This window comes from Heptranchias perlo, chromosome 33 (genome assembly GCF_035084215.1).
Source record: "Heptranchias perlo isolate sHepPer1 chromosome 33, sHepPer1.hap1, whole genome shotgun sequence".
NCBI lineage: Eukaryota > Metazoa > Chordata > Chondrichthyes > Hexanchiformes > Hexanchidae > Heptranchias > Heptranchias perlo.
The window spans coordinates 30,549,427-30,576,104 of NC_090357.1; the positions used below are offsets into that span (position 1 = coordinate 30,549,427).

General features: G+C 46.0%; 1 protein-coding gene across 3 annotated transcripts in view; it reads right to left on the reverse strand.

Annotated features, from left to right (window-relative positions):
* LOC137301557 (rho GTPase-activating protein 32-like) overlaps positions 1 to 26,678 on the reverse strand; it is a 469,652-nt gene that overhangs the window by 422,130 nt on the left and 20,844 nt on the right. The window contains exon 1 of one of the 3 annotated variants that reach the window (XM_067971107.1): positions 14,232 to 14,314. The exons of the other annotated variants lie outside the window; for them this stretch is intronic. The gene's annotated coding sequence lies outside the window, so the exon portion shown is untranslated. Of the gene's footprint in view, positions 1 to 14,231; positions 14,315 to 26,678 lie in introns of those variants that run through there. 3 annotated transcript variants of the gene reach the window in all.

Below are 26,678 nucleotides of genomic sequence, written 5' to 3' on the forward strand. Positions count from 1 at the left end.
GGTAGAAAAGTGTGGAACAGGTAGGGGATTAGCAACAGATTGCATCAAAGGAGGCACAAGGTGGTCATACATGGAACTGTGTAGAGCGGCAGGAAATGACCAATGAGGTGCCCCAAGGAATAGTGTTGGGACCCGTGCTATTCACTTTGTATATCAATGATTTGGAAGTGCGAATAAAGACAAAAACTATCAAAACTTTCCAATGCCACCAAGTTTGGGGGAGGGAGGGGGCGGTTGCAAACAATCAGGAGCCGGTGGTCAGGTGCAGAGATCTAGATAAATTGAGAATTAGGCAAATAAAATTCCGCATCAACAAAATGGAGGACCGCAGTGCAAAGTGACGAGAGTGGATTAAACAGGGTTAGTCTACAGCAGAGAAAAGGGAATAGTGGACAGGCCTGTGTGGCAGGAGTAAATAAGGCAAAAACAACTGAGTAATACAGCACATGGAATAAAGCACAAACCACAGAGTGTGATACTGAGCCCATACATAGGTATTGATTAGTCCCACTCTGAATACTGTGTGTAGTTCCAGTCACTATGTTACAGGAAGGACATCATGGCACTGGGAAAGGAGAAGAATAGGGCTACCCGTCTGATAACTGGCATCAGACACCTAAGTTACAAGCAGAGACTGCAGAAACTAAATTTGTTTACACTAAAGATTAAAAGTTTTTTTTAAAAATATATATATATATTTCTTAGAACCATAGAAAAGATACAGCACAGAAGGGGACCATTCGGCCCATCGTGTCCACACCGGCTCGAAGAACAACCAGCTGCCTATTCTAATCCCACCTTCCAGCACCCGGTCCGTAGCCCTGCAGCTTACAGCACTTTAGGTGCAGGTCCAGGTACTTCTTAAAAGAGTTGAGGGTCCCTGCCTCTACCACCAATTCGGGCAGTGAATTCCATACACCCACCACCCTCTGGGTAAAAAAGTTTTTCCTCATATCCCCTCTAATCCTTCCGCCAATCAGCTTAAATCTATGCCCTCTAGTTCTTGAACTCTCCGCTCGGGGAAACAGGTACTTCCTGTCTACTTTATCTGGGCCCCTCATAATTTTGTACACCTCAATCAAGACTCCCCTCAGGCTCCTCTGCTCCAAGGAAAACAACCCCAGCCTATCCAATCTCTCATCATAGCTGCAATTCTCAAGCCCTGGCAACATTCTTGTAAATCTTCTCTGCATTCTCTCCAGAGCAATTACATCCTTCCTGTAATGTGGTGACCAGAACTGTGCACAATATTCCAGCTGTGGCCTTACCAGCGTTTTATACAGTTCCATCATTACATCCCTGCTTTTGTATTCTATACCTCGGCTAATAACGGAGAGCATTCCGTATGCCTTCTTCACAACCTTATCTACCTGTACTGCCACCTTCAGGGACCTGTGCAAATGCACTCCAAGGTCTCTCACTTCCTCTACCCCTCTCAATATATTCCCGTTCACTGCGTATTCCCTTTTACTGTTTGTCCTCCCTAAGTGCATTACCTCACACTTCTCCGGGTTGAACTCCATTTGCCACTTTTCCGCCCACTCCACCAACCCATTGATATCTTCTTGGAGTCTACAGCTATCCTCTTCACTATCAACTACACGGTTCATTTTTGTGTCGTCTGCAAAGTTGCCAATCATGCCCCCTACATTCAAGTCCAAATCATTAATATATACCACAAACAGCAAGGGACCCAACACTGAGCCCTGTGGCACACCACTGGAAACGGATTTCCATTCGCAAAGACATCCAGAGACTTTTACCCTTTGTTTCCTGTTACTGAGCCAATTTTGGATCCAATTTGTCACATTTCCCTGGATCCCATGGTTTTTTACCTTTCTGACCAGTCTGCCATGTGGGACCTTGTCAAATGCCTTACTAAAATCCATGTAGGCAACATCCACTGCACTACCATCATCAATCCTCCTTGTCACTTCCTCAAAGAATTTAATCAGATTTGCAAGGCATGACCTTCCCTGAACAAATCCATGCTGACTATCCCTGATTAAACCATGCCTTTCCAAGTGACAGTTTATCCTATCTCTCAGTATTGATTTTAATAGTTTGCCCACCACCGAGGTAAGACTGACCGGCCTATAATTGTTCGGCCTTTCCCTCGTAACCGTTTTAAACAATGGTACTACGTTTGCAGTCTTCCAGTCCTCCGGTACCTCCCCTGTATCTAGTGAGGATTGGAAAATGATCCTCAGAGCATCCGCTATTTCCTCCCTGGCTTCCTTCAATAGCCTAGGAAACAATCCATCCGGCCCTGGTGACTTATCAACTTTCAAGGATTCCAGTCCCTCTAGTACTTCCTCTCTCATAATGTTTACCTTATCCAATATTTCACACCTCTCCTCTTTAACTGCTATGTCCAGATCATCCCTTTCCTTTGTGAATACGGAGACAAAATATTCATTTAAATCCCGACCCACATCCTCTGCTTCTACACACAAGTTACCCTCATCATCCCTGATAGGTCCCACCTTTTCCTTAGCTATTCTCTTGTTCTTAAAGTACTGATAAAACATCTTTGGGTTTTCTTTAATCTTACTAGCTAATATTTTTTCATGCCCTCTCTTTGCTTTCCTTATTTCCTTTTTTTACGTCATCCCTGTACTTTCTATACTCCTCTAGGCTTTCTGCAGTATTTAGTTTTCTGTGACAGTCATAAAGCTTTCTTTTTCTGCTTCATCTTGCCCCGTATACTTCTAGACAACCAGGGGTTTCTAGATTTGGCAGTGTCACCCTTTCTCTGAGAGAATGTCTGCATTCTCCTGTGGAATTTCACTTTTTAGTGCCTCCCACTGGCTTGCCACTGATTTCTCAAGTAGTTGTAACCAGTCCACTTCTGCCAAATCACCTTAGTTCTGTAAAATTTGCCATCCCCCAATTTAAAACGTTTACTCCTGATTTAACTGTCCTTTTCCATAATAATGCTAAAACTAACTGAATTGTGGTCACTATCCCCAATATGGTCACCCACTGTCACTTCACCCACTTGCCTATCTTCATTTCCCAGGTCTAAATCTAGAATTGCATCCCCTCTTGTTGGGCTTGTCACGTACTGGCTAAAAAAGTTCTCCTGGACACCGATCAAGAATTTTGCGCCCTCTGTTTGCCCCTCACACTGTTTGAATCCCAGTTGATGTTAGGGTAGTTGAAGTCCCCTATTATTAATGCCCTCTTATTTTTGCACTCAGAAATTTGCCTACATATTTGTTCTTCTATCTCCCCTCCGCTATTCAGGGGGTCTATAGTACACTCCTAGTAGTGTGACTGCCCCTTTTTTATTTCTTAGTTCAACCCATATGGCCTTGATTGATAATCCATTTAGTATATCACCCCTTCTCACAACTGTAATTGATTCTTTAACCAATAATGCCACCCCCCACCTCCTTTTTTATCACCCACTCTATATCCAGGGATATTGAGCTGCCAATTATCCCCCTCTTTAAGCCAGGTTTCCGTTATAGCAACGATGTCATGCTGCCATGTGTCTATCTGTGCCCTTAGCTCATCTGCTTTGTTTGTAATACCCCTTGCATTGAAGTATATACCCTTTAACCCTGTCAAATTCCAGTGCTGAACACTATGTAACCTTTGCTTCCTTTGCCTTTGAGTCGCTAACTACGTCACTTCCCGTTTCCTGGTCTGAATTTATCCTATCTGTACCTGCCCTTTGGTTCCCATCCCCCTGCCATACTAGTTTAAACCCTCCCCAACAGAACTAGCAAATGCCCCCTCGAGGATATCGGTCCCGGTTCTGCTCGGGATGTGGGTGATGCTGGCAAGGCCGCATTTATTGCTAATCCCTAGCTGAGGTAGTGGTGCTGGGTCTCCTCATTGAATCGCTGCAGTCCTTGTGGTGATGCTGTACCCACAACAGTGAGATTTTCTCCTGATTTTTGAACTTGATAGCGATTGTTTATCTCAGTGGTTTGCTAGGCCATTTCACTATTAATCTTCTAATCCTACATTTATAGTCCAAGCTAAACAGCTTGCTTACTTCAAACTTACTTATACTTTCATCATTTTAAAGATGTATATCATGATTCCCTTGAGTCTTTTCTCCAACAGTAAGTTTAGTCGCTTCAGACTTTCTCCCAAGGACTGGAATTATCCTGGTCACTCCTCTCTGGACCCTTTCGAATGTATATACATCATTTTTGAGGTGAAGGAAGCAACACTGCACATTGTAGTCTCAAGCTGGTCACACTACTGATTTCTGCAATGTCACTATCACTTGTTCTGACTTGCAATCCAAACTTGAAGTGAACACTTGGTGAATAAATAAACAATTGTGAAAAAAACCTAATTCAGTTTTGTAGGCTGAAAGCAGAATGTGGACAGGTGCTGTTGGGAGCAACTTCTCATTCATGGGGGAGCGGTGTACTGTCAGCTGATACTGGCAGGAGGAAAGGAACAAACTAGTCTTGGAGATGCTGGGCAAGAAGAGGGAAAGTCACGATGAGAAAAGACAATGTTATCTTAAAGGGGCAGTGAGTCAACCAAAACCTTCCCCTATGGCTTGCATTGACTGAGAAAATATCCACAATGCACTGAGTGAATGAAGCAGTCAGAAGTCAAAATTCACTTTTGAAATATCTAAAGGAAACTTCATAAGGGAAAGGAGGCTTTAACACACTGCACTGCTAATTCAGCCTCAAGAGGAGAGCTCAAAAAGTACTTAACAAGAACCAAGTCCAGCTGCAAGACAAATGGACTCAGAGCAAGAGGATGCAGTTGTGGGAAAAGAGGTCAACTGGTTCACAAATAAAGGAGGCTGTTGCCTGGATGCTGTGTACTTGCTACAGAAATTCAGCAAAGATGCCTGTCAATTTATCACACTTACAACAGTCTGCTATACATTTCTTTGCAAATGCAATACCATCAAAGTAACTGCACTTCACCGTATAAAGTTCTCAAGATGTTTCAACATGAAAAGCCTCCCATTAAAGTGAGTATTACTACCAGAAAAATAAAAAACAAAATATTTCAAATGATACAATACCGAAACAAAAATGGAACAAGCTGGAAACACAGGGCAGGTCAGTCAGCATCTGTGGAAAGAGCTGTGAATGTTTCAGGCTCAGAGGGGTACAAGCCCAAAACGCCAACTGTCTGTCCTCTCCGCAGATACTGACAGATCTGCCGCGCATGACCAGTTTTTACCTTTTTCTTTTATTGTTACCACTACAATCCATCTTAGTAAACTTAACAGTCCTAGCAATTCAACTGGTCTCAGTGTTCCGGGGCTTTTGAGGGGGGTGGAGGAGAAAGGAAAATAAAAATCAGAGTTCATGCTCTTGATCCAATGATCACTGCTGGAAATGTGGGATAGGGCAGAAAAAGAGAGACCACCCATCAGGTGAGGAAAGGATCAGCCTTAGCCATGATAACATTCACAGTCAAACAGTCTGCCGATACTAACTCCGCAGGCTCACAATGACCGAATGAAAACAAACCATCCCATTAGCTATTGTACAGGGAAAGCAACATTGAAAGATTCACAGGATGCTATCCAAAGGGGAGGCAATCATCTACGTAGGATGGGAGCGGGGGGAAATCACAGGGTGCTAAACACTGGGGAGACAATAAGAGTGACCTTTGGAAGGGTTCAAAGGGTGCTACAAAGAAGGACGACAACAATTCCAGCTTGGAGGCGGGATAGGGGCAACAGGGTGTACTACAAAGAATAGCAATCTCTGGGGTACTGACACTGGAGAGGCAATAATCCTGGTGGGATTCACAGGCAGTGACAATCTCAGGGGGATTCACTGGGTGAGATACACACGCAGTGACAATCTCAAGGATTCACAGGGCGAGATACACACGCAGCGACAATCTCAAGGATTCACAGGGCGAGATACACGCGCAGTGACAATCTCGGGGATTCACAGGGCGAGATACACACGCAGTGACAATCTCGGGGATTCACAGGGCGAGAGACACGCACAGTGACAATCTCGGGGATTCACAGGGCGAGATACACGCGCAGTGACAATCTCAGGGGGATTCACAGGGCGAGATACACGCGCAGTGACAATCTCGGGGATTCACAGGGCGAGAGACACAGGCAGTGACAATCTCGGGGATTCACTGGGCGAGAGACACGCGCAGTGACAATCTCGGGGATTCACAGGGCGAGATACACGCGCAGTGACAATCTCGGGGATTCACTGGGCGAGAGACACAGGCAGTGACAATCTCGGGGATTCACTGGGCGAGATACAAGGCAGTGACTACCTCGGGGAGGCACAGGGCGAGATACAAGGCAGTGACTACCTCGGGGAGGCACAGGGCGAGATACAAGGCAGTGACAATCTCGGGAATTTACTGGGCGAGAGACACACGCAGTGACAATCGCGGGGATTCACTGGGCGAGAGACACACGCAGTGACAATCTCGGGGAGGCACAGGGCGAGATACAAGGCAGTGACAATCTCGGGGATTTACTGGGCGAGAGACACACGCAGTGACAATCTCGGGGATTTACTGGGCGAGAGACACACGCAGTGACAATCTCGGGGATTCACAGGGCGAGATACAAGGCAGTGACTACCTCGGGGAGGCACAGGGCGAGATACAAGCCAGTGACAATCTCGGGAATTTACTGGGCGAGAGACACACGCAGTGACAATCGCGGGGATTCACAGGGCGCGATACACACACAGTGACAATCTCGGGGATTCACAGGGCGTGAGACACAGGCAGTGACAATCTCGGGGATTCACAGGGCGAGATACACAGGCAGTGACAATCTCGGGGATTCACAGGGCGAGATACACAGGCAGTGACAATCTCGGGGATTCACAGGGCGTGAGACACAGGCAGTGACAATCTCGGGGATTCACAGGGCGTGAGACACAGGCAGTGACAATCTCGGGGATTCACAGGGCGAGAGACACAGGCATCCCTGAGATTGTCACTGCCTGTGTCTCACGCCCTGTGAGTCCCTGAGATTGTCACTGCCTGTGTCTCACGCCCTTATGAATCTTGGCCTGTGGCACAATTACACAAAGTGCAGTGGAGCTCGGATCGGTCATAACTTCAGCTGCAAACTTAATATTCCACACTTGTATAGCAGAAGACTGGGGCAAATATTGCAGGGATTTTCCACATTGCTTGCAGATTGGTCGCTGTTGTTAGATTTGTACCTTTGCTAGAATTCTTGCCGCCCCCCTCATTGCTGCTCCCAACCATTGCCAGTGCTGCTCTGGGGAATGGAACTCCCACGGCACGCTGTGGCTGAAATTCTTCGATCTTGCAAATCTATCGTGAGAATTCTCACCTTACAGCGTGGAAGACTTGCACCACTTGCAGCAGCAGCATAGGGGCAGAGCGGGGAGGGGCAGAGGGGGAAGGAAAGGCTTTCCTTCTCTCCTCCCCCCGCCGCCCCTTCTGCACATGTGGACAAATGAAGTCTCAGTCCCTAACAACTAACAATTGGCAGGAATGACTAAGACAAGTGACTGGGCTACTGCCATCAATCCTGGTTTCCACAGCTGGCTGATGGATGGGGAGGGCATATTGTGCTGAAGTGCAGTTGGTTAGATAATGAGAAGTACAATGAATGGAGAGGTCTGCCATAGCTGACCTCTATCTGAACTCCTACATGAATAAGCAGCACATCTTGTCCTAAATGGATTATAGATTTCAATAATTTATGAATTGCAATATTATTCTGCCGGGCAAGTTACAGCACAAATTCAAAGGACAGCTATCATCAATGGATCAGCAAGAAAGACAAGTTTTTCAACAAGAGGACAAGGCTTCCTCCACACGTTACAGCAGCATCCGTTCTTGCACGATAATCTGCGATCGAGGGGGCATCGTTAAAGCAAGTAGGAGGCTTTCACCACTGGACACAAGACACATAAGTGCTGAAAATCTGTATTAAAAGCAGGAACCACTGGAAACATGCAGCAGATGCATCAGCATCTGAAAAAGGAGGCAGGAGACCCTTTGTCTGAAGTCTGGCAATGGTCCATGACCCAAAACATTAACTCGTCCTTTCTCCTCTTGATGCTAAAAGGTGTAATGACCATTTTGTTTTTTAGCAACTGAAGACAAGGAAGATGAAAAGCGTACACCTCATCTCATCGCTCACCCAAACCACACCATGCAGTCACGGCCTCTGAGTATCTATGGGCCACATAAAAGATTTAATTTTTTTTATTGAAGCAGCTCATCAGTGGGTCATTCTTCTTTGATCTGGAACCAGCATGTTTTAATGCTGTCCTCTCTGACCTCATCAGCGGGGAAATTACATCACAGTTTCATCCTGGTTTCTCCTAGTTAATCTCTTCATGTCTTCCAATTCCCCAGATGTACTACAGAAATAAACCCATAATTACGGCTTCATTTCAGTTGGACAGACAGCGCTGGGACCTCTGTACAGTCTCTGCTGTTTACCCAATAGCACCTCACCAATGACCAGCTATACCAAACTGAAGTAAGCACGGGCTTTGGTCTTCAGGCCAAGTCACAGAACGGGTTAAATTCACACTTTCAGGTGACTTATTAATAGAGGATGGTCTTGTGACTTTACAATTCCATTCCCACTTAATTTCCAAAATCTACAAAAGGAGGAATTCTTGAGTTCTAACTCAAAATCATTCAATGTGTTTTCAACTATTTAGTAAAAGAAAACCCCTGCACACCCAGGCGCTGATTTATACCTAATGAACTCTACAAGGGTTAAATACCAACATCTCGCTGGCTACAGGCCGATCCCAATCTTCACCGTGACATGGAATTTTCTTTTGCACAAACAGAAGGCCAGAAACTGCAATTGCAAGTCAAATCAGCTCAGTTTCACAGTGAACAGGATGTCCCTTTACATATTTACTATTTATAGAAGACTCACTCAACTACAGTACAAAACCTTTTAACGGTTAATAAAAATCTTGAGGTACATCTGTAAGTTTATGTGGAACAGGGCCATCGGGAGTAGCAAACTCATTCCTGAACTGAATTAAATCCCTCATTAAAAGAGGTGATTTGTGTCAGCCAGAATTCTATGTTCCTTCACATCAATTATAAATCCCTCAATTCGATTGCAGAGCAGCATTCAGGCTCCCCACATTCACCAGCCATATTTCATTACATGCAGTCAGCTGAATATTTAATGTTTAACATTCACACTAAACAGTCTAATTAACATTTCCTACCACCTACTTCTTGAAACCATCTTCATCTAGAACCTTGTCAGCACAGAGAAAATAAAGGCATTTGCATTGAACATCGAGAGCGGAACATTGTAAGCGGAACACTCCCACTGCACAACCCTGCACTGCACCAGCAACCCCTTTCTCTTGGTTGCTGAGGCAACTTACTTTGCATGTGTATCTGAACAGGCACACCAAGCATTAATGCTGCATCTGACAACAGCAGGACAAGGCTGTGCAATTAAAATCTGGCGGTCTCAGAGACCAAGCTCGTTGTTACTTTCATGAGCATTCTGACCCTGATTAATGCATTTACATGTGAAATGTGCTTGCATACCTTCACAGTACATAGAAATCTGAGTTACAACGGACCAATCTGAGCCAAGTGGAGCCACCTATGTGTTTGTGAGTGAGAAGGACCAGGTTACAAAAATAAATGGTAGGTCTTGCACAACGGTCTGCCATCCAATCCATTTCTGCCATAGTCATAAGACCATTATTTCAAAGATGGAACCCACATCAAGTCAGTCCCCTCACCACATGCCAATCAGTCTCAACACAGTCAACGCAGTTTTACGTTTGATGCTTCTGTAGTTCAGAATGCAGATGAGCAATGTTCATACCAAGGCCTTCCGTGTTCAGTGCAGCACTGAGGGAGAGCTGCACTGTCGGAGGTGCTGTCTTTCAGATGAGACGTTAAACCGGGGTCCCATCTGCCCTCTCAGGTGGACGTAAAAGATTCCATGGCACTATTCGAAGAGCAGGGGAGTTCTCTCCGGTGTCCTGGCCAATGTTTATCCCTCAACCAACATCACTAAATGTGTGGCAGTGCCGCGGCTATGCTGCAGGGCTAGTAACCCAAAGGACACGAGTTCAAATCCCGCCATTTAAATCTGATCATTTCTGGGCCATGACCATCAAAGCTGAGGGACTGTTGTAAAAAACCCAACTGGTTCACTCATGTCCTAAGAAGGGAACCCGCCACCTTTACCCAGTTCCATATTAAATGGTGATGCCTAATGCCGCCAGAGCAACTAGGGATGGTTAATAAATACTCTATCACCCATATGCCAAGAACATTTTTTTTAAATTGCAGTAGCTGCAAATGAGAGTATCTAAAGACTGGCAGCCAGAGAGGAACACACAGGAAGTGATATAAATAAGAATTCCTCAACTAACAGACTAGGAAGCTCTTCATACATAGCCATGTGGGAGAAATACCACTCACTTTTCCTATGGCACATTATTCATTTGTAACTAATCCAAGTTCAGAGGTCTCCTCTTCACAGGGATATAGCGACTACCCAGGGAGCAGCATCCTGATAGACATCTGACCCAAACAACCTGTGACAAGGGGGACCTTCAGTGACCATATTTGTATGGGAATCTGAAAAGACTCAACAGTACATTTATGAATTAGGACACCACAATCCTCCTACACCAAAAAAGACTTGTTCTGGGCGTGTCATATGGGCCGGGCAAGAGATGTGCCATTATTTCCTACCCCACGAGGCCTGTCTAGTTCATCCCCTCTATGGGAGGGGCACTTTCCCTCTGTATTGGGGAGTTTCCATAAATAGCCCTATTTGGAGCATTTACAGTTCTCCCTCTTGCTGGATCCAAAGCCACCCCCTTTCCTATAAAGCAAGTATTCTTTTAAAGATGGTGACTTTTGAAGAACTGGGTGGTGCAACAGGTTCAACACTTTCACCTCTGGGACCAGGGTTCAATCTGGCTGTAAGTAGTGAACTCACTTGGGCAGTGTCAATCCACTTCCTAGTGTATATGGGTCTGCAGCCCAAAACTGGCCTAATTCAGCATTGTTACTCAGACTGGCCTAAGGATTGTTGGCCATGGGAAATAGAAAAACAGATGTCCCACTGGTGCAATGAAGGTGCTATTCTGAGAATGGGGCTGAGAAACATTGTTGGGACAGAGTAAAGGGAACTTCACTCTGCATCTGACTGTGCTTTACCTGACTTGGGAGTGCTGAAATGGAAAGTGCTCCATTCCCCAACACTAATATCCCTCATCTTGATGATAAAAAACTGAAGAAATAAAGATGGGCTTTTAAGATCTTCAGATTGGACTTTTCTTTACACCTACAGCTTTTGTGTGGTAAAGAATCGGCTGATTTCACATTTTTTTATGCTGATTTCTATAGGTACGGTAAGATCATCTCGACACACGCAAGCATTGTTAATCATACAAAGTTAGATCCACAATAGGAGGTTATGCAGTCTGTGGCTCTTAGATTATAAACCAGCAACTTCCCATGAGGCAAGCAATTAAAACTTCCACATCTAAACCATCCAAACACCAGAAAACTTCCACTATTAGCAGCCTGCAAGTATAGATGTGTCAGAGGAATGCAGGAGAGCTGGCTCCCACTCACCTATCTTCTCGGCTTATCTTTATTGGGCTATGATACGGCAGGAAGTCAGGGCCACAGAACATGTTTCTACTGCACCCAGCCCACTGCTTTGGGATTTGAGTTTCCTGTGGAGATCTCATTAAGCTCAAGAATGGAACATTTTATCAACTTTCTGCACAGTTTCATTCGTTTCCAGTTCTCCGGATGCAGACAGTAATGCCTTCTCACCCTGCATAAACAGCAATTATGGAAGATGGCTCAATTAGCAAGGCTATCTCAACCTAAACTATTTTCATATTGTCTCTAATTTATTGTGGAGCTCAGATGTACCAATGCAGGTCCTCTTGGTTGACCACTGGGTCAGCTCCAGAACTGGATGGGATGGGGTTTTTCCATTTCTCCTCCCCACACGTCTGCAAAACGCTCTCCTGGTCAGCCTCCCATCTTCCACCCTCCGTAAACTTGAGTTCATCCAAAACTCTGCTGCCCGCATCCTAACTCGCACCAAGTCCCATTCACCCATCAGCCCTGTGCTCGCTGACCTACATTGGATCCTGGTCCGGCAACACCTCAATTTTAAAATTCTCATCCTTGTTTTCAAATCCCTCCATGGACTCACCCCTCCCTACCTCTGTAATCTCCTCCAGTCCTTCAAATCAGAGATCGCTGTGCTCCTCCAATGCTGGCCTCTTGCTCATTCCCAATTTTCAGCACTCCACCATTGGCGGCCATGCCTACAGCTGCCTAGGTCCTAAGTTCTGAAATTCCCTCCCTCAACCCCTCTCCTCCTTGTACCCTAACTCTGACCAAGCTTTCGGTCACCTGTCCTAATATCTCATGTGGCTCGGCGTCAAATTTTGTTTGATAATCGCTCCTGTGAAGCACCATGGGATGTTTTACTACATTAAAAAGTGCTATATAAATGCAAGTTGTTGTTATTTTTGAAACACCATCACTGCTACAATTAGCCAATATTATTTCCCGTAGGTGTGATGTCCAATTGTCTGCACAAATATTCCTCTCTTTTTCGATCAATCTCAAGTTCTTTCCTGATGTAAATTCCCTTGCCAATATGTATTGGCCTCCTATGTTTCTCCTTGGTTCAGTGCTTAAGGCTCTCACCACAATACCGCCAGCAAAAAAAGCCAAGCCTTACTGGCCACCAGTCTTAAGAAATAACAATGGGTTAATTTTGGCATGTTCAGAGGCCATGCTACAGGATCCAGTAGCTAAGCACCAATACAGAAGCAGTTACACCCTCAACATAACCAAATTTCCCCATGACTCATGCAACTGAACCATAGAGATCAGAAGATGCCCGGTTCGCTTTTTGGCCTGCGCCGAATTAGCTAACCGCTTGGCTAGCAGTAAAGGCACTCCAACGGGCCTCAGCAGCTGGTCCAAGGAACAGAACATTAGCCATGGTTCCAGCTCCCGTTTGCCATCCAGCAACGCTTCACATTCACAAGGACAGTAACAGGCTCAAGTGAGATACCCTCCACAACTGAATACCCCGCTGGCACTCACTGACTGGGCTCATACATGAAGAATGGCAGCATAAGCCCCCAAGATGGCTGCTGGTTCCATGGAGCCGTACCCCATCAATCAGCACCTTCAGGAAAGGAATGGAAAAAATTGGAAAAGAGGTGGCAGAGGCCCATCGACATCACTTGATCCACAAAAAGCGTCTCTGTAGTGAGGCGTGAAAGTCCATGGATGAGTCTGCATCCATCTGTGTAATGGACTAATATCTGCAAAATCTCCTCTGTGTTGCTGAAAATTAGCCAAATTGTTGGCTAGAGAAGCTGTAGTGGTAATAACGTGCAGCTGCTCCTGCATCCCCATTTTAAGTCTCTAAACAGAGCTTCAAAATCCCCAAGATTATTACCAGGTGCGCTGGTGCTGACAGGGATTGTAAAATTAATCTCTTAGCAATTCTTACAATGACACTCTGTTCTGCAAGAAAGCAGCAATTGAATTATGACCTCGTTTGGGTTTTATTGTATCTTTTTGACGAAACCTAAGCAGCAGCCGGTGATGTGTGGAACGAGCAGTGAGCCATGCACATAGGAATGGCTGGCATCTATAACAAGTGCACTCATCCAACTCTGCGAACAAACAAGAAAACAGCCGGAAGAGTCATTCTCAGGATGCCAGACAAAGCTTTTAAACAGAGAGAAAGCAACAAGTTAATTTTGTGAGAAACAAACGTAAAACGTTCAGATCTTACAACAACCTGCAAATAAGTCAGTGACCAGAACCGGCACAATCACAGAGTCAAAGAGCACATTTTACCAAGGATACTTACAGCCACCATAATGAAGCTTAAAGATAATGCACTTCAGTTACTTTACTCCCATCACTTAATAATAGCTGCATCTATATAGAAACTTATCACATCGAAATACCATGAATTTCTTTGGTGGCGTACCCCCACCACCCAGCAATGTTTTTTCTACATTGAAGGCGCTGCATAAATGCAAATTGTAGTAGTGGTGCCTTCAGGAGCCAGTGTACTCATTTCATTTTAACAGGTTAATGAATTACAAGCAGCAGATTCCCCAGCAGATTGAGAACCAACAGCACATCACAATATCTTCATACACCAAGGAATACACGTAAAATTTCAGGCTCTATGACCGTAAGCTCCAACAGATGTTAGAGATTCATTTTCATTCACTCACAGGCTAGAGATCAGAGTTCAGGAACGTATTCTGTTGAAATCTCAGCATCATACTTTTACACCGACTGTTTGTGGGAATGGTTCCACAAAAATGTAGAGACAGAGTGCCTGGGTGGCACAGTACATTAGCACTAGTCTTCGACCTCCAGGGACCAATCCAACCAGGGCTGATGGGATGAAAGCTCAGTAAGCACAAGACCACAGCACTACCCTAAATTATTAATCATGGAAAGGCCAAAGGGCGCTGGTGTAGGAAATAGAAAAGCTTCACTGTAGTGCAGCAGCGACTGCTTTTCAAAGCTGAGTTGAGGCAGAGGGGAGAAAGCGTTATCGTCTTGCAATGCTCCTGACTGAGTTCAGACAATATGTGGTCAAACTGGAAAAATGATCTATTCCCATTTTCCCATCAATGCACACATATACAAAGAAAATTTACAAAAATGCAAATGAAATGGGCACAAGATGACAATGGACCCCCTGAATGTACAATACAGTTATATATTTATACACACACACATCACAAATAGAAGTACAGGTGAGGAAAACCAGTCAGCCTATCTAGCTCAATCAAGCTCACCTGATCCACACATCATTTAATTTTCCGCAATCTTGAATCAAACAGAATATTTCTTGCCTCATCAGGATTGAATTCCACAAAGAGAAGAACTGTCTGCATTGCCTAAAGCTGCACTCCGAGCTGTGAAGGACAGTGAGATGCTGCAAACACCCACACCTTGCCGCAGTTTCATCACACAGCAAAGCATGCTTTTAAACTACAGCCACATTACCTCAAGGCAAGCCCACTGCAAACTCACTCTCCAGGCATAAGACGACATCTGTTAATAACCGCAAACTAGCTACAGCGCAGCACAAGAATATTAACTGGAAACAACTCTCTCGCTTTTTCAGAGACCAACCTACCAACACTCGCCCCTAATTTCCTCTGGCTATAGAAATGTATTGGATTGTTTCTTGAATCTGATTGTATTGCTTCAATAGCCCTCCCTAATAACATATTCCACAACTCTACTGTGGCTGAAGCAATTCTGCCTGACTTCCCCATTGCCTCCTATATTATGTCCCTAGTTTTCCAACCATTCATCAAGGTAATTAATTTGCCCAGATAATCTTCGTCAATTTCCTTGGCAATTTTGTTAACTTCAATTAGGTCATCTGGAAGTGCCTCACTGGAAGTTTTATAACCATCCATCCTCACAGGGACTGCCCAGGACTGCAAGAGAAGCTTGTTAATTGTAAAACTGCTACCTGAAGTGAGTTTGAACACTCTCAATCCAGCTCCTAGTGAACTTGAGCCTTGGCACAAAATGGTTCCTTTGGCACAAAACTGGCAACTTCAACTGGAGAGGATGGCTGGTGCAATAAACAAAAAAAAACACACACCCAGCACTCATCGGGGCTGAGATACATTATTGGAGCAATGTGGAGGAGCTTTACATCCAACCACACTATACCTGACATGGGAGTGCTGACTCTGGATGCTCAAACAGAACTGGGACTGCAATGCACTAACCCTCTTCATCCATAGAATTTTGCAGCATAGAAAGAAGCCATTGTGCCATCATGCCTGTACCGGCTGTTTGTTAAGGCAATCCAAAACTGATCTCACTGCCCCACGCTCTCAATAATCTTTCTCTGCTTCAAAGCCTCCAGACCTCTCCTTTGTGGCACTGCCCTCCTCTTGCTTCCAGCCCCAATGCAATTAGTTCATCTCCAGCAATGGTTTCTCTTCCCAAACCCGCATGGTCACCTCCAGCATGCCTATTAAATTTCGGGTCTGCCATAGACATTCTTTCAGGTTCCGCAGTGCTGGTCACTCTCCAAGCATTCCCCGGGTCTTATATTCAAGGTGCACCTGTACTGCCCACCATCTAATCATATGATATTACCAAGGGGCATAACAATGGTACTTCCTTGTGGTCTGAGAGGGATAACTTGTCGTTTCCCCAACCTTTCAGCAGGCAGACAGATAACATATTAGTGAGAAATGGCTGGATATGAATCGTTAAGTGACTTTATTTTGCAGACAGCAAGTGAACCGAGTGACAGTTATAATCAAAATGCACTTACTTCACTTAACTTCAAACCCCTCCTTGTCAATAAGAAAAATAATAAACCATGCAGCCCTGTCCTGGTTAGTGAGCTAAATACACTAGCTTTAAGTCTGTCTTAGCATTGAAACAGACTAAGGCTTACAGGGGCAGGGTCGGCACTAATCATACAGTAGACTGCCTGAGCCTCTCTCTCAGCAGACCATCCCAACTGACTGAGCTCCCAACTTCACCTTTACTCCCCCTGCACTTACAAGAAATCCCTCCAACTTGTTCCCCAGCAGCCCTGTGAATTAAATGGGCTATCTTATGCCCCACTCCCCCCAGAAGTGAATTCCCAGCTGACACCACATACTGGGCTCTAATGAAAAGGCCTTCCCAACGATAAGACTGAGACAAAATAAATTAACTATTGTCCACAATTGCTGTGTAAACACACCTTCAGTGTCTGGCTCGTGAACATAAAACCTCCTCAGAGTCTCAACAGTTGCAGCATATGACTGCAAGGAGAATTTTAAAGCTTTGAGAACCCACTTTAATTAGAATCATACAGCACAGGAGGCCATTTGGTCCATCATTCCTGTGCCAGTTCTTTGACAGGGTTTTCCAAATAGTTATGGGGAAACACCAGGGGAGTTGGACTAATTGGATAGCTCTTTCAAAGAGGTGGCACGTACATGATGGGCTTAATGGCCTCCTTCTGTGTTGTATCATTCTAGTCCCACTCCCCTGCTCTTTCCCCACAGCCCTGCAAATTTCTCCTTTTCAAGTACTTATCCAATTCCCTTCTAAAAGTTACTATTGAATCTGCTTTCACCGTCCTTTCAGGCAGTGCATTCCTGAAAATAACAACTTGCTGCATAAAAAAAATTCTTACTGCCCCCCTGAATTTTTTGCCAATCACCTTAAATCTGTGTCCTCTGGTTATTGACCCTCCTGCCAATGGAAAAAAGTTTCTCCTTATCTACTCTATCAAAACCACTCATAATTTTGAACACCTCTATTAATCTCCCCTTAACTTTCTCTGCTCTGAGAACAATCCCACCTTGTCTAGGCTCGCCACATAACTGAAGTTCCTCATCCTTTGTATCATTCTCATAAATCTCCTCTGCACCCTCTCCAGGGACTTGAAATCCTTCCTACAGTGTGCTGCCCAGAATTGGACACAATACTCCAGCTGATGCCCAACAGTGATTTATAAAGGTTTAGCATAACTTCCTTGGTTTTGTACTCTATGCCTCTATTTATAAAGCCCTGGATCCCGTATGCTTCTCAACTTGTCCTGCCACCTTCAAAGATTTGTGTATGTGAACCCCCAGGTCTCTCTGTTCCTGTACCCCCTTTAAAATTGTACCATTTAATTTGTATTGCCTCTCCTCATTTTTCCTTCCACAATTCAACACATTCATTTTCAAATCTTTACTGTGGAAAATGGACAAAAAAAATCCCAAAATATGACAGTGCCCCAAGGCTCCATTACTTAGCCCCTACAAATCCTCCACAGCATCCACTAACATTGAAGCAACTTCCGTACCAGCCAACACTACTCTCCGCCTCCACCTTCAATTCTATGAACCCAACCAATGCTTTCTTTCATTTGTCTGAGGTCAAATCCAAGATGAACCCGAGCTTTCTCCAGTTCAACACTGACAAATCCAAAACCAGTCTGTTCAACTCCCAACTAGAGACTTTGAGCCTTGGGCTCCAATTGCACTTCCGTCTCCAGCTGTTTGCTCAGACTGAAATCACAGGCGCACAGTCTCAGTATCCTATCCTTTATGGTAACATCACTTGCCTGAGAAAATTCACAGAAAAACAAAGGAGGTTCGGAATCCATTTCCTCTGGCAATGACCCCTCTTCAACAGAAGGTTTAATTATGAGTACCACCAGCTTCACCGCAGTTAGAAGAGGTATAGGCCAACTAGAGATCCTTGGAAATAAAATCGGAATCGCATTCTGATAAGACAGCCGTGCACTTTCTGCGTAATAGATGTAACGCAACAGATGTACTGGATTTGCTCAGCCACCTCGCGGTCTCACAGAAACACGGGTCGCAACCAACAGAGTACCCTTCGTTGTCCAGTACTTCCCCGGAGCGGAGAAACTACGCCATGTTCTCCGCAGCCTTCAACATGTCATCGATGACGACGAACACCTCGCTAAGGCCATCCCCACACCGCCACTACTCGCCTTCAAACAGCCACCCAACCTCAAACAGACCATCGCTCGCAGCAAATTACCCAGCTTTCAGGAGAACAGCGTCCACGACACCACACAACCCTGCCACGGCAACCTCTGCAAGACATGCCAGATCATCGACACAGATACCATCACACGAGAGGACACCACCCACCAGGTGCATGGTTCATACTCCTGTGACTCGGCCAACGCTGTCTACCGCATACGTTGCAGGAAAGGATGCCCCAGAGCATGGCACATTGGCGAGAACATGCAGACACCGCGACAACGGATGAACGGACACCGCGCAACAATCGCCAGACAGGAGGGTTCCCTCCCAGTCAGGGAACACTTCAGCAGTCAAGGACATTCAGCCACCGATCTTCGGGTAAGCATTCTCCAAGGCGGCCTTCGAGACACACGACAACGCAAAATCGTCGAGCAGAAATTCATAGCCAAGTTCCACCCCATGAGGACGGCCTCAACCGGGATCTTGGGTTCATGTCACGCTACACGTAACCCCACCAGCGAATAAAAGTTATCTGTTTTTAATACAACGGGTCATTTTCTGTCTTTCTCTTCCTTTCGGATGTTTCTCCCTCTCGCTCTGTTTTGTGTTCTGGCCGTTTGTATATTAGGTGGTCCTGTAGGTAACACCTCTCTGTCTGAACACTTTGATTGCCTTGACAACGGGCAGTTGGAAAGATTATCTGTAATCACCAGGTATTGTTCTCTGAATATAAATGCGAAACGTTCGAGGATTTCCACATTCACCTGATGGAGAAAGCCTCCGAAAGCTTGTGATTTTCAAATAAAATTGTTGGACTATAACCTGGTGTTGTAAGATTCTTCACATTCACAGAAAGATGCCCATCCTTCTCAGTGTGAAGCAATCACCAGCGTGGGTATCAGGCATCTCCACATCATGGGTATCAGGAAAGCAAGGCTTTCATTGAACAGTATAGCAAGACAAACCATCTTAAAGTGTTTGCCCGACTGAAATGGCCACACACACAGTAATTGATATTTTTAAAAATATGTACAGATAACCTGCATTCAGAGGGTAACCTGGCCAACCTTTGTCAAAACCATCATTCTCCTGACACACCAGAGAAAACTCTCATCAACCTCATTATAATCAATCACCTCTTGTAACATTGGTAAAGTTAAACATGCCAAACCATGGAGGCCATTCTCGCTGCACATGGCCCCCCAGCCTCAGCAGCTTGTTTGATCAAAGCAGAATGTTTCAGGAATTAGGTTCTACAGATTGAATGGGGAAAAAAAGACTAGCAGCTCACTGTGCACTTCCTGAATCTCGTGACCTCAGAGCTTGCAGTGCAAGCCAAGGATCCCACACTGCACCATGATTCCATCATCCCCATAAGTTTTCCCCGACGGTTTCTTCAGTCTGTGGTACTAAACCAGAGCTTCTGAAGCTTTGACTGCAGTTACAGCTATAGAGTCTGCTCCTGATAATTCAGTCGTTTGTGATTACAAAAAATTTGAATTATCCAACATTTGCATTAAACATAAATAGCACAGCAATGTGGGAATTTAGTGCTAAAAATTAGCAGATAGTTTGAATTAAGAGGCTGCAACCACAAGCTAGAGAAACAAGATTGCTGTTACAGAGTGAAACAGTGAAGGAGGGACCCACAATTGTAGACAGACACATCTACATATATAACAAAGACACTCAGTGTCCATGTCACAGTTAGCTTAGACTGAAACTTCAATAAGCAACACAAATGTTTATTCAAGTGTTAGCTTTCCTCTGCCGCCCCCAAACCAAGCAGCAAGCAGACAGCTGTTCTAATCAGGACGGCAGCTCCATCAGGGCAGACCAAAAACCAGAGAAACGTAACAAGCCAAAGTCAAGCTCAAGTGGTCTTCAAATCATTCAAAAATTGAACTCCTGGTTTTTATATTTGCTGTTCCTCAATTAGAACAATGGTAAACTCAATGGATTCATAGTAGAGATTATCTCATGTAAGGAAAGCCAAATCAGCACATCAAGGGTTTGTGAGAGATACGAGTGTCTAAAGCAAGCTTCAGTGAATCACACTACACCTACTCTAAGCTGGAAGCACTGAAATCCTCTTTCCTCCCCCGTCTCATGTATCCATGAATATTTAAAACAGCCTGAACAAGATTCAGTGCTATTGTAGTGAAGTGCCAAAGCAGTTAGGGCTCCATCACTCATTTGCTGCACAGCTTCCATGATAATTTCAACAAGGGTGCCGACTCCTGATCACTGTTCAGTATCTCTTCTTGTAAAATGCCCCGTGTGTGAACGATGGGTGAAGATAAGATTAGGCCCAGCTATGGTGCCGTACACTAAGATACCTTGGGCCTCATCTCCCCCCAATTGCATTTCCGACTCACCCCACCACCCCCACATTCCTTACTTACCTAGACCAGGGGACAGTTTCTGTGGTTCCCTGGCAGCACCCTGGCACCCCACGGACGTTGACTCTCTCCCACCGGCAGTGATATCATTCCCACCGGCTTCGGGCATGAGTTGGTGTCGGGACGTGCAAATGATGCCCGTGAGTTAAAATCACCCGGGCCTCACACTTCCAGGGGCCAGATGGTTCACCGTCCACTTCAGCCCCCAATTCCTGCCCCAAGTTAAAATCGGGGCTACAGTGTCTCTAACATGCCAAGGGCTTTACAAATAGGGACCAGGTACAGAGCAGGAGTTCAGGAGGAGGGTTCAGTGAGGTGACTGGAGAAGGAGGCTTTTGAAAATGGAGAGAGATGTGGGGTTTGGGAATGGTGTTTGAAAGTGCTGGGGCATCATCACTGAAGGCTCTGCCACCAGTGAAGCACAGACCAGCGGGAAGAGCAGAGTGAGTGAGCCGGGACACAGAGCTGCAGAAACAGAGTGGGGCAAGGCCAAGGTAAGGTTTGTAGATAAGAATGAGAATTCTGAAATCAATCCACGGGGGCGGAGGGAACCAGTAGGGGATGGTAAAGGCAGGTTTGATACGTGAGCTGGACATAGCAAGGGATGGAATGAGGGCAGCAGAGTTCTGGATCAGTTGGAGTTTGTGTACTTGGGAACATGGGAAATCATGGGACTGCAAAAAAAACTGGCTGGCCCCAGAAACAAATAGCTCTCAAGCACTCACTCCCTCAGACAGACACTGATGTTGTATTCGCTGTGAGACCCCTTAGCCTCAATAAACACTATCTAGACTCAGCATGAGCAATGGACACTGGAAGGATACTAGGGCCTGTGGATCAATACCCCTGCCCAAGTCACCATGTCAGAAACAGACATGCTGGGCACTGGATCACAGGTCACCAGCTCTCAGCTCTTTCCATGACACAAAACTTGTGGAATTCCTTCCATTCCTCGGTGTTCCCTTCCCCTTAACAATCTACAGGCATATAAAGCCCAAGCTCGCCATCACCCGATCATTAATTCCTGATTTATGTTGTCTTCTCATTACTTTCGGCCTATAGACCCTATAGCACCAGGTACAGCCCCCAGAAATACAACCCACTGCCTGCATCATTTGTCCACTTTGGAGCTAGCTCAAGTGTGAAATTGACAGCATGCTAGGACTCACCTTCCCATCTTCCTGAGCTGGAACAGTGTACGCTGTGAGGTGCAGAAAAGGTGCTAAAGCATATAGTGAGGACAGAGTACAGAGCTGGTATACAATGTCTTGGTCCAAGTGACAGTTGTTTCATAGTTTATGACATCAAACCCTGTTAGGGACTTGTAACCATTTTCCACTATCCATTACTCTCTATTACTACTGCAGTCTGCACCTGCCATTATTTACAGAAAAAGCACTTAACCCAGTGAGAACTTAAGCTGCATGAAACACACTTAGAATCTCCCCAAGTTTCCCCTAAAAAGCTTATGTCCAATGTTAGAGTGTTTCCAACCACACTTCTTAAAGCTAGAAAACTTCCAATTCCTTATTCAGTCGCCTGACCATTTTGACATGACAGTCTCCAGGCTCAACAGTACCATTCCAAATTCCTAGCGTCTGCCCAGCCAAATCTAAAACAGACGTCGCACATTCCTTACTTTATACTGAAATGACCTCCTGAATTTCAGAAACACATTTCAACGGAAGCCCGAGCGCACTGACCCCATCCACATTATTTTACCAATAACAAATTCACCGAACTTTCAAAGCAATTCATAAGTTAAACGGTCACCATTATCTTTTAAAAAAATACTGCAATGTCATTCACCAGGTTTCTGAAATCATCATACAGTACGGAAGATGGCCATTCGGCCCATCAAGTTCACGCTGGCTCTATACAAGAGCAATCCAGCTAGTCCCACTCCCCCGTCCTATCCCCGTAGCCCTGAAAATTTTTTCCTTTCAAGTACTTATCCAGTTCCCTTTTGAAGGCCACGATTGAATCTGCCTCCACCACCCCCTCGGGCAGTGCATTCCGGATCCTAACCACACGCTGTGTAAAAATTTTTTTCTTCATGTCACCTTTGGTTCTTTTGCCAATCACCTTAAATCTATGTCCTCTGGTCCTTGGCCATCCCGCCAATGGGAACAGTTTCTCTCTATCTACTCTGTCTAGAACCTTCATGATGTGGAGATGCCGGTGATGGACTGGGGTTGACAATTGTAAACAATTTTACAACACCAAGTTATAGTCCAGCAATTTTATTTTAAATTCACAAGCTTTCGGAGATTTTCTCCTTCCTCAGGTAAATGTTTCAAGATCTCCTTGAAGCCTACGCATTTATACATATTGAATAATACATGGTGTTTACAGACTGCCCCTGCAACTGCCCGTTGCCAAGGCAATCACCGTGTTCAGACAGAGAGGTGTCATCTGCAGAACCCCCGAATACACATTCAACAAAAAAACAAACAGGGAAAAAAAACAGAGAGAAAAAAAAAACACAGAGAGAGGCAGAAACATCCGGAAGGCAGAGAGAGCCAGCAAATGACCCATTATATTAAAAACAGATAACATTTGTTCGCTGGTGGGGTAATGTGTAGCGTGACATGAACCCAAGATCCCGGTTGAGGCCGTCCTCATGGGTGCGGAACTTGGCTATCAATTTCTGCTCGACGATTTTGCGTTGTCGTGTGTCTCGAAGGCCGCCTTGGAGTACGCTTACCCGAAGGTCGGTGGATGAATGTCCATGACTGCTGAAGTGTTCCCCGACTGGGAGGGAACCCTCCTGTTTGGCGATTGTTGCGCGGTGTCCGTTCATCCGTTGTCGCAGCGTCTGCATGGTCTCACCAATGTACCATGCTCTGGGGCATCCTTTCCTGCAACGTATGAGGTAGACAACGTTGGCCGAGTCACAGGAGTATGAACCATGCACCTGGTGGGTGGTGTCATCTCGTGTGATGGTGGTATCTGTGTCGATGATCTGGCATGTCTTGCAGAGGTTACCGTGGCAGGGTTGTGTGGCGTCGTGGACGCTGTTCTCTTGAAAGCTGGGTAGTTTGCTGCGAACGATGGTCTGTTTGAGGTTGGGTGGCTGTTTAAAGGCGAGTAGTGGAGGTGTGGGGATGGCCATAGCGAGGTGTTTGTCCTCATTGATGACATGTTGAAGGCTGCGGAGAACATGGCGTAGTTTCTCCGCTCCGGGGAAGTACTGGACGACAAAGGGTACTCTGTTGGTTGCGTCCCGTGTTAGTCTCCTGAGGAGGTCTATGCGATTTTTTGCTGTGGCCCGTCGGAACTGTCGATCGATGAGTCGAGCGTCATATCCCGTTCTTACTAGGGCGTCTTTCAGCGTCTGTAGGTGTCCATCGCGTTCCTCCTCGTCTGAGCAGACCCTGTGTATTCGCAGGGCCTGTCCATAGGGGATGGCCTCTTTGACGTGGTTAGGGTGGAAGCTGGAAAAGTGGAGCATCGTGAGGTTGTCCGTGGGCTTGCGGTAGAGTGAGGTGCTGAGGTGCCCGTCTTTGATGGAGATTCGTGTGTCCAAGAAAGAAACTGATTCTGAGGAGTAGTCCATGGTGAGCTTGATGGTGGGATGGAACTTGTTGATGTTATCATGTAGTCTCTTTAGTGATTCCTTGCCGTGGGTCCATAGAAAGAAAATGTCGTCGATGTATCTGGTGTATAGTGTTGGTTGGAGGTCTTGTGCAGTGAAGAAGTCCTGCTCGAACTTGTGCATGAAAATGTTGGCGTATTGGGGTGCGAATTTGGTCCCCATGGCTGTTCCGTGTGTTTGGGTAAAGAACTGGTTATCGAAGGTGAAGACATTGTGATCCAGGATGAAGCGGATGAGTTGTAGGATGGCTTCCGGAGATTGGCTGTTGTTGGTGTTGAGTATTGATGCTGTCGCAGCGATGCCGTCATCGTGGGGGATACTGGTGTATAGTGCCGAGACGTCCATCGTGGTGAGAAGTGTTCCTGGTTCAACTGGTCCGTGGGTACTGAGTTTTTGTAGGAAGTCTGTAGTGTCGCGACAGAAGCTGGGGGTTCCCTGTACGATGGGTTTCAGGATGCCCTCGATGTATCCAGAGAGGTTCTCACACAGGGTTCCGTTGCCTGATACGATGGGACGTCCGGGTGTGTTGGCTTTGTGTATCTTTGGGAGGCAGTAGAAGTCTCCCACGCGGGGATTACGTGGGATGAGAATGCGTAGGATGCTTTGAAGGTCTGGATCGAAGGTCTTGATCAGTTTGTTGAGCTGGTGGGTGTGTTCTTTGGTCGGATCTGCGGGTAACCGTCTGTAGTGTTCCTGGTTGTCCAGACAACCAGGAACACTACAGACGGTTACCCGCAGATCCGACCAAAGAACACACCCACCAGCTCAACAAACTGATCAAGACCTTCGATCCAGACCTTCAAAGCATCCTACGCATTCTCATCCCACGTAATCCCCGCGTGGGAGACTTCTACTGCCTCCCAAAGATACACAAAGCCAACACACCCGGACGTCCCATCGTATCAGGCAACGGAACCCTGTGTGAGAACCTCTCTGGATACATCGAGGGCATCCTGAAACCCATCGTACAGGGAACCCCCAGCTTCTGTCGCGACACTACAGACTTCCTACAAAAACTCAGTACCCACGGACCAGTTGAACCAGGAACACTTCTCACCACGATGGACGTCTCGGCACTATACACCAGTATCCCCCACGATGACGGCATCGCTGCGACAGCATCAATACTCAACACCAACAACAGCCAATCTCCGGAAGCCATCCTACAACTCATCCGCTTCATCCTGGATCACAATGTCTTCACCTTCGATAACCAGTTCTTTACCCAAACACACGGAACAGCCATGGGGACCAAATTCGCACCCCAATACGCCAACATTTTCATGCACAAGTTCGAGCAGGACTTCTTCACTGCACAAGACCTCCAACCAACACTATACACCAGATACATCGACGACATTTTCTTTCTATGGACCCACGGCAAGGAATCACTAAAGAGACTACATGATAACATCAACAAGTTCCATCCCACCATCAAGCTCACCATGGACTACTCCTCAGAATCAGTTTCTTTCTTGGACACACGAATCTCCATCAAAGACGGGCACCTCAGCACCTCACTCTACCGCAAGCCCACGGACAACCTCACGATGCTCCACTTTTCCAGCTTCCACCCTAACCACGTCAAAGAGGCCATCCCCTATGGACAGGCCCTGCGAATACACAGGGTCTGCTCAGACGAGGAGGAACGCGATGGACACCTACAGACGCTGAAAGACGCCCTAGTAAGAACGGGATATGACGCTCGACTCATCGATCGACAGTTCCGACGGGCCACAGCAAAAAATCGCATAGACCTCCTCAGGAGACTAACACGGGACGCAACCAACAGAGTACCCTTTGTCGTCCAGTACTTCCCCGGAGCGGAGAAACTACGCCATGTTCTCCGCAGCCTTCAACATGTCATCAATGAGGACAAACACCTCGCTATGGCCATCCCCACACCTCCACTACTCGCCTTTAAACAGCCACCCAACCTCAAACAGACCATCGTTCGCAGCAAACTACCCAGCTTTCAAGAGAACAGCGTCCACGACGCCACACAACCCTGCCACGGTAACCTCTGCAAGACATGCCAGATCATCGACACAGATACCACCATCACACGAGATGACACCACCCACCAGGTGCATGGTTCATACTCCTGTGACTCGGCCAACGTTGTCTACCTCATACGTTGCAGGAAAGGATGCCCCAGAGCATGGTACATTGGTGAGACCATGCAGACGC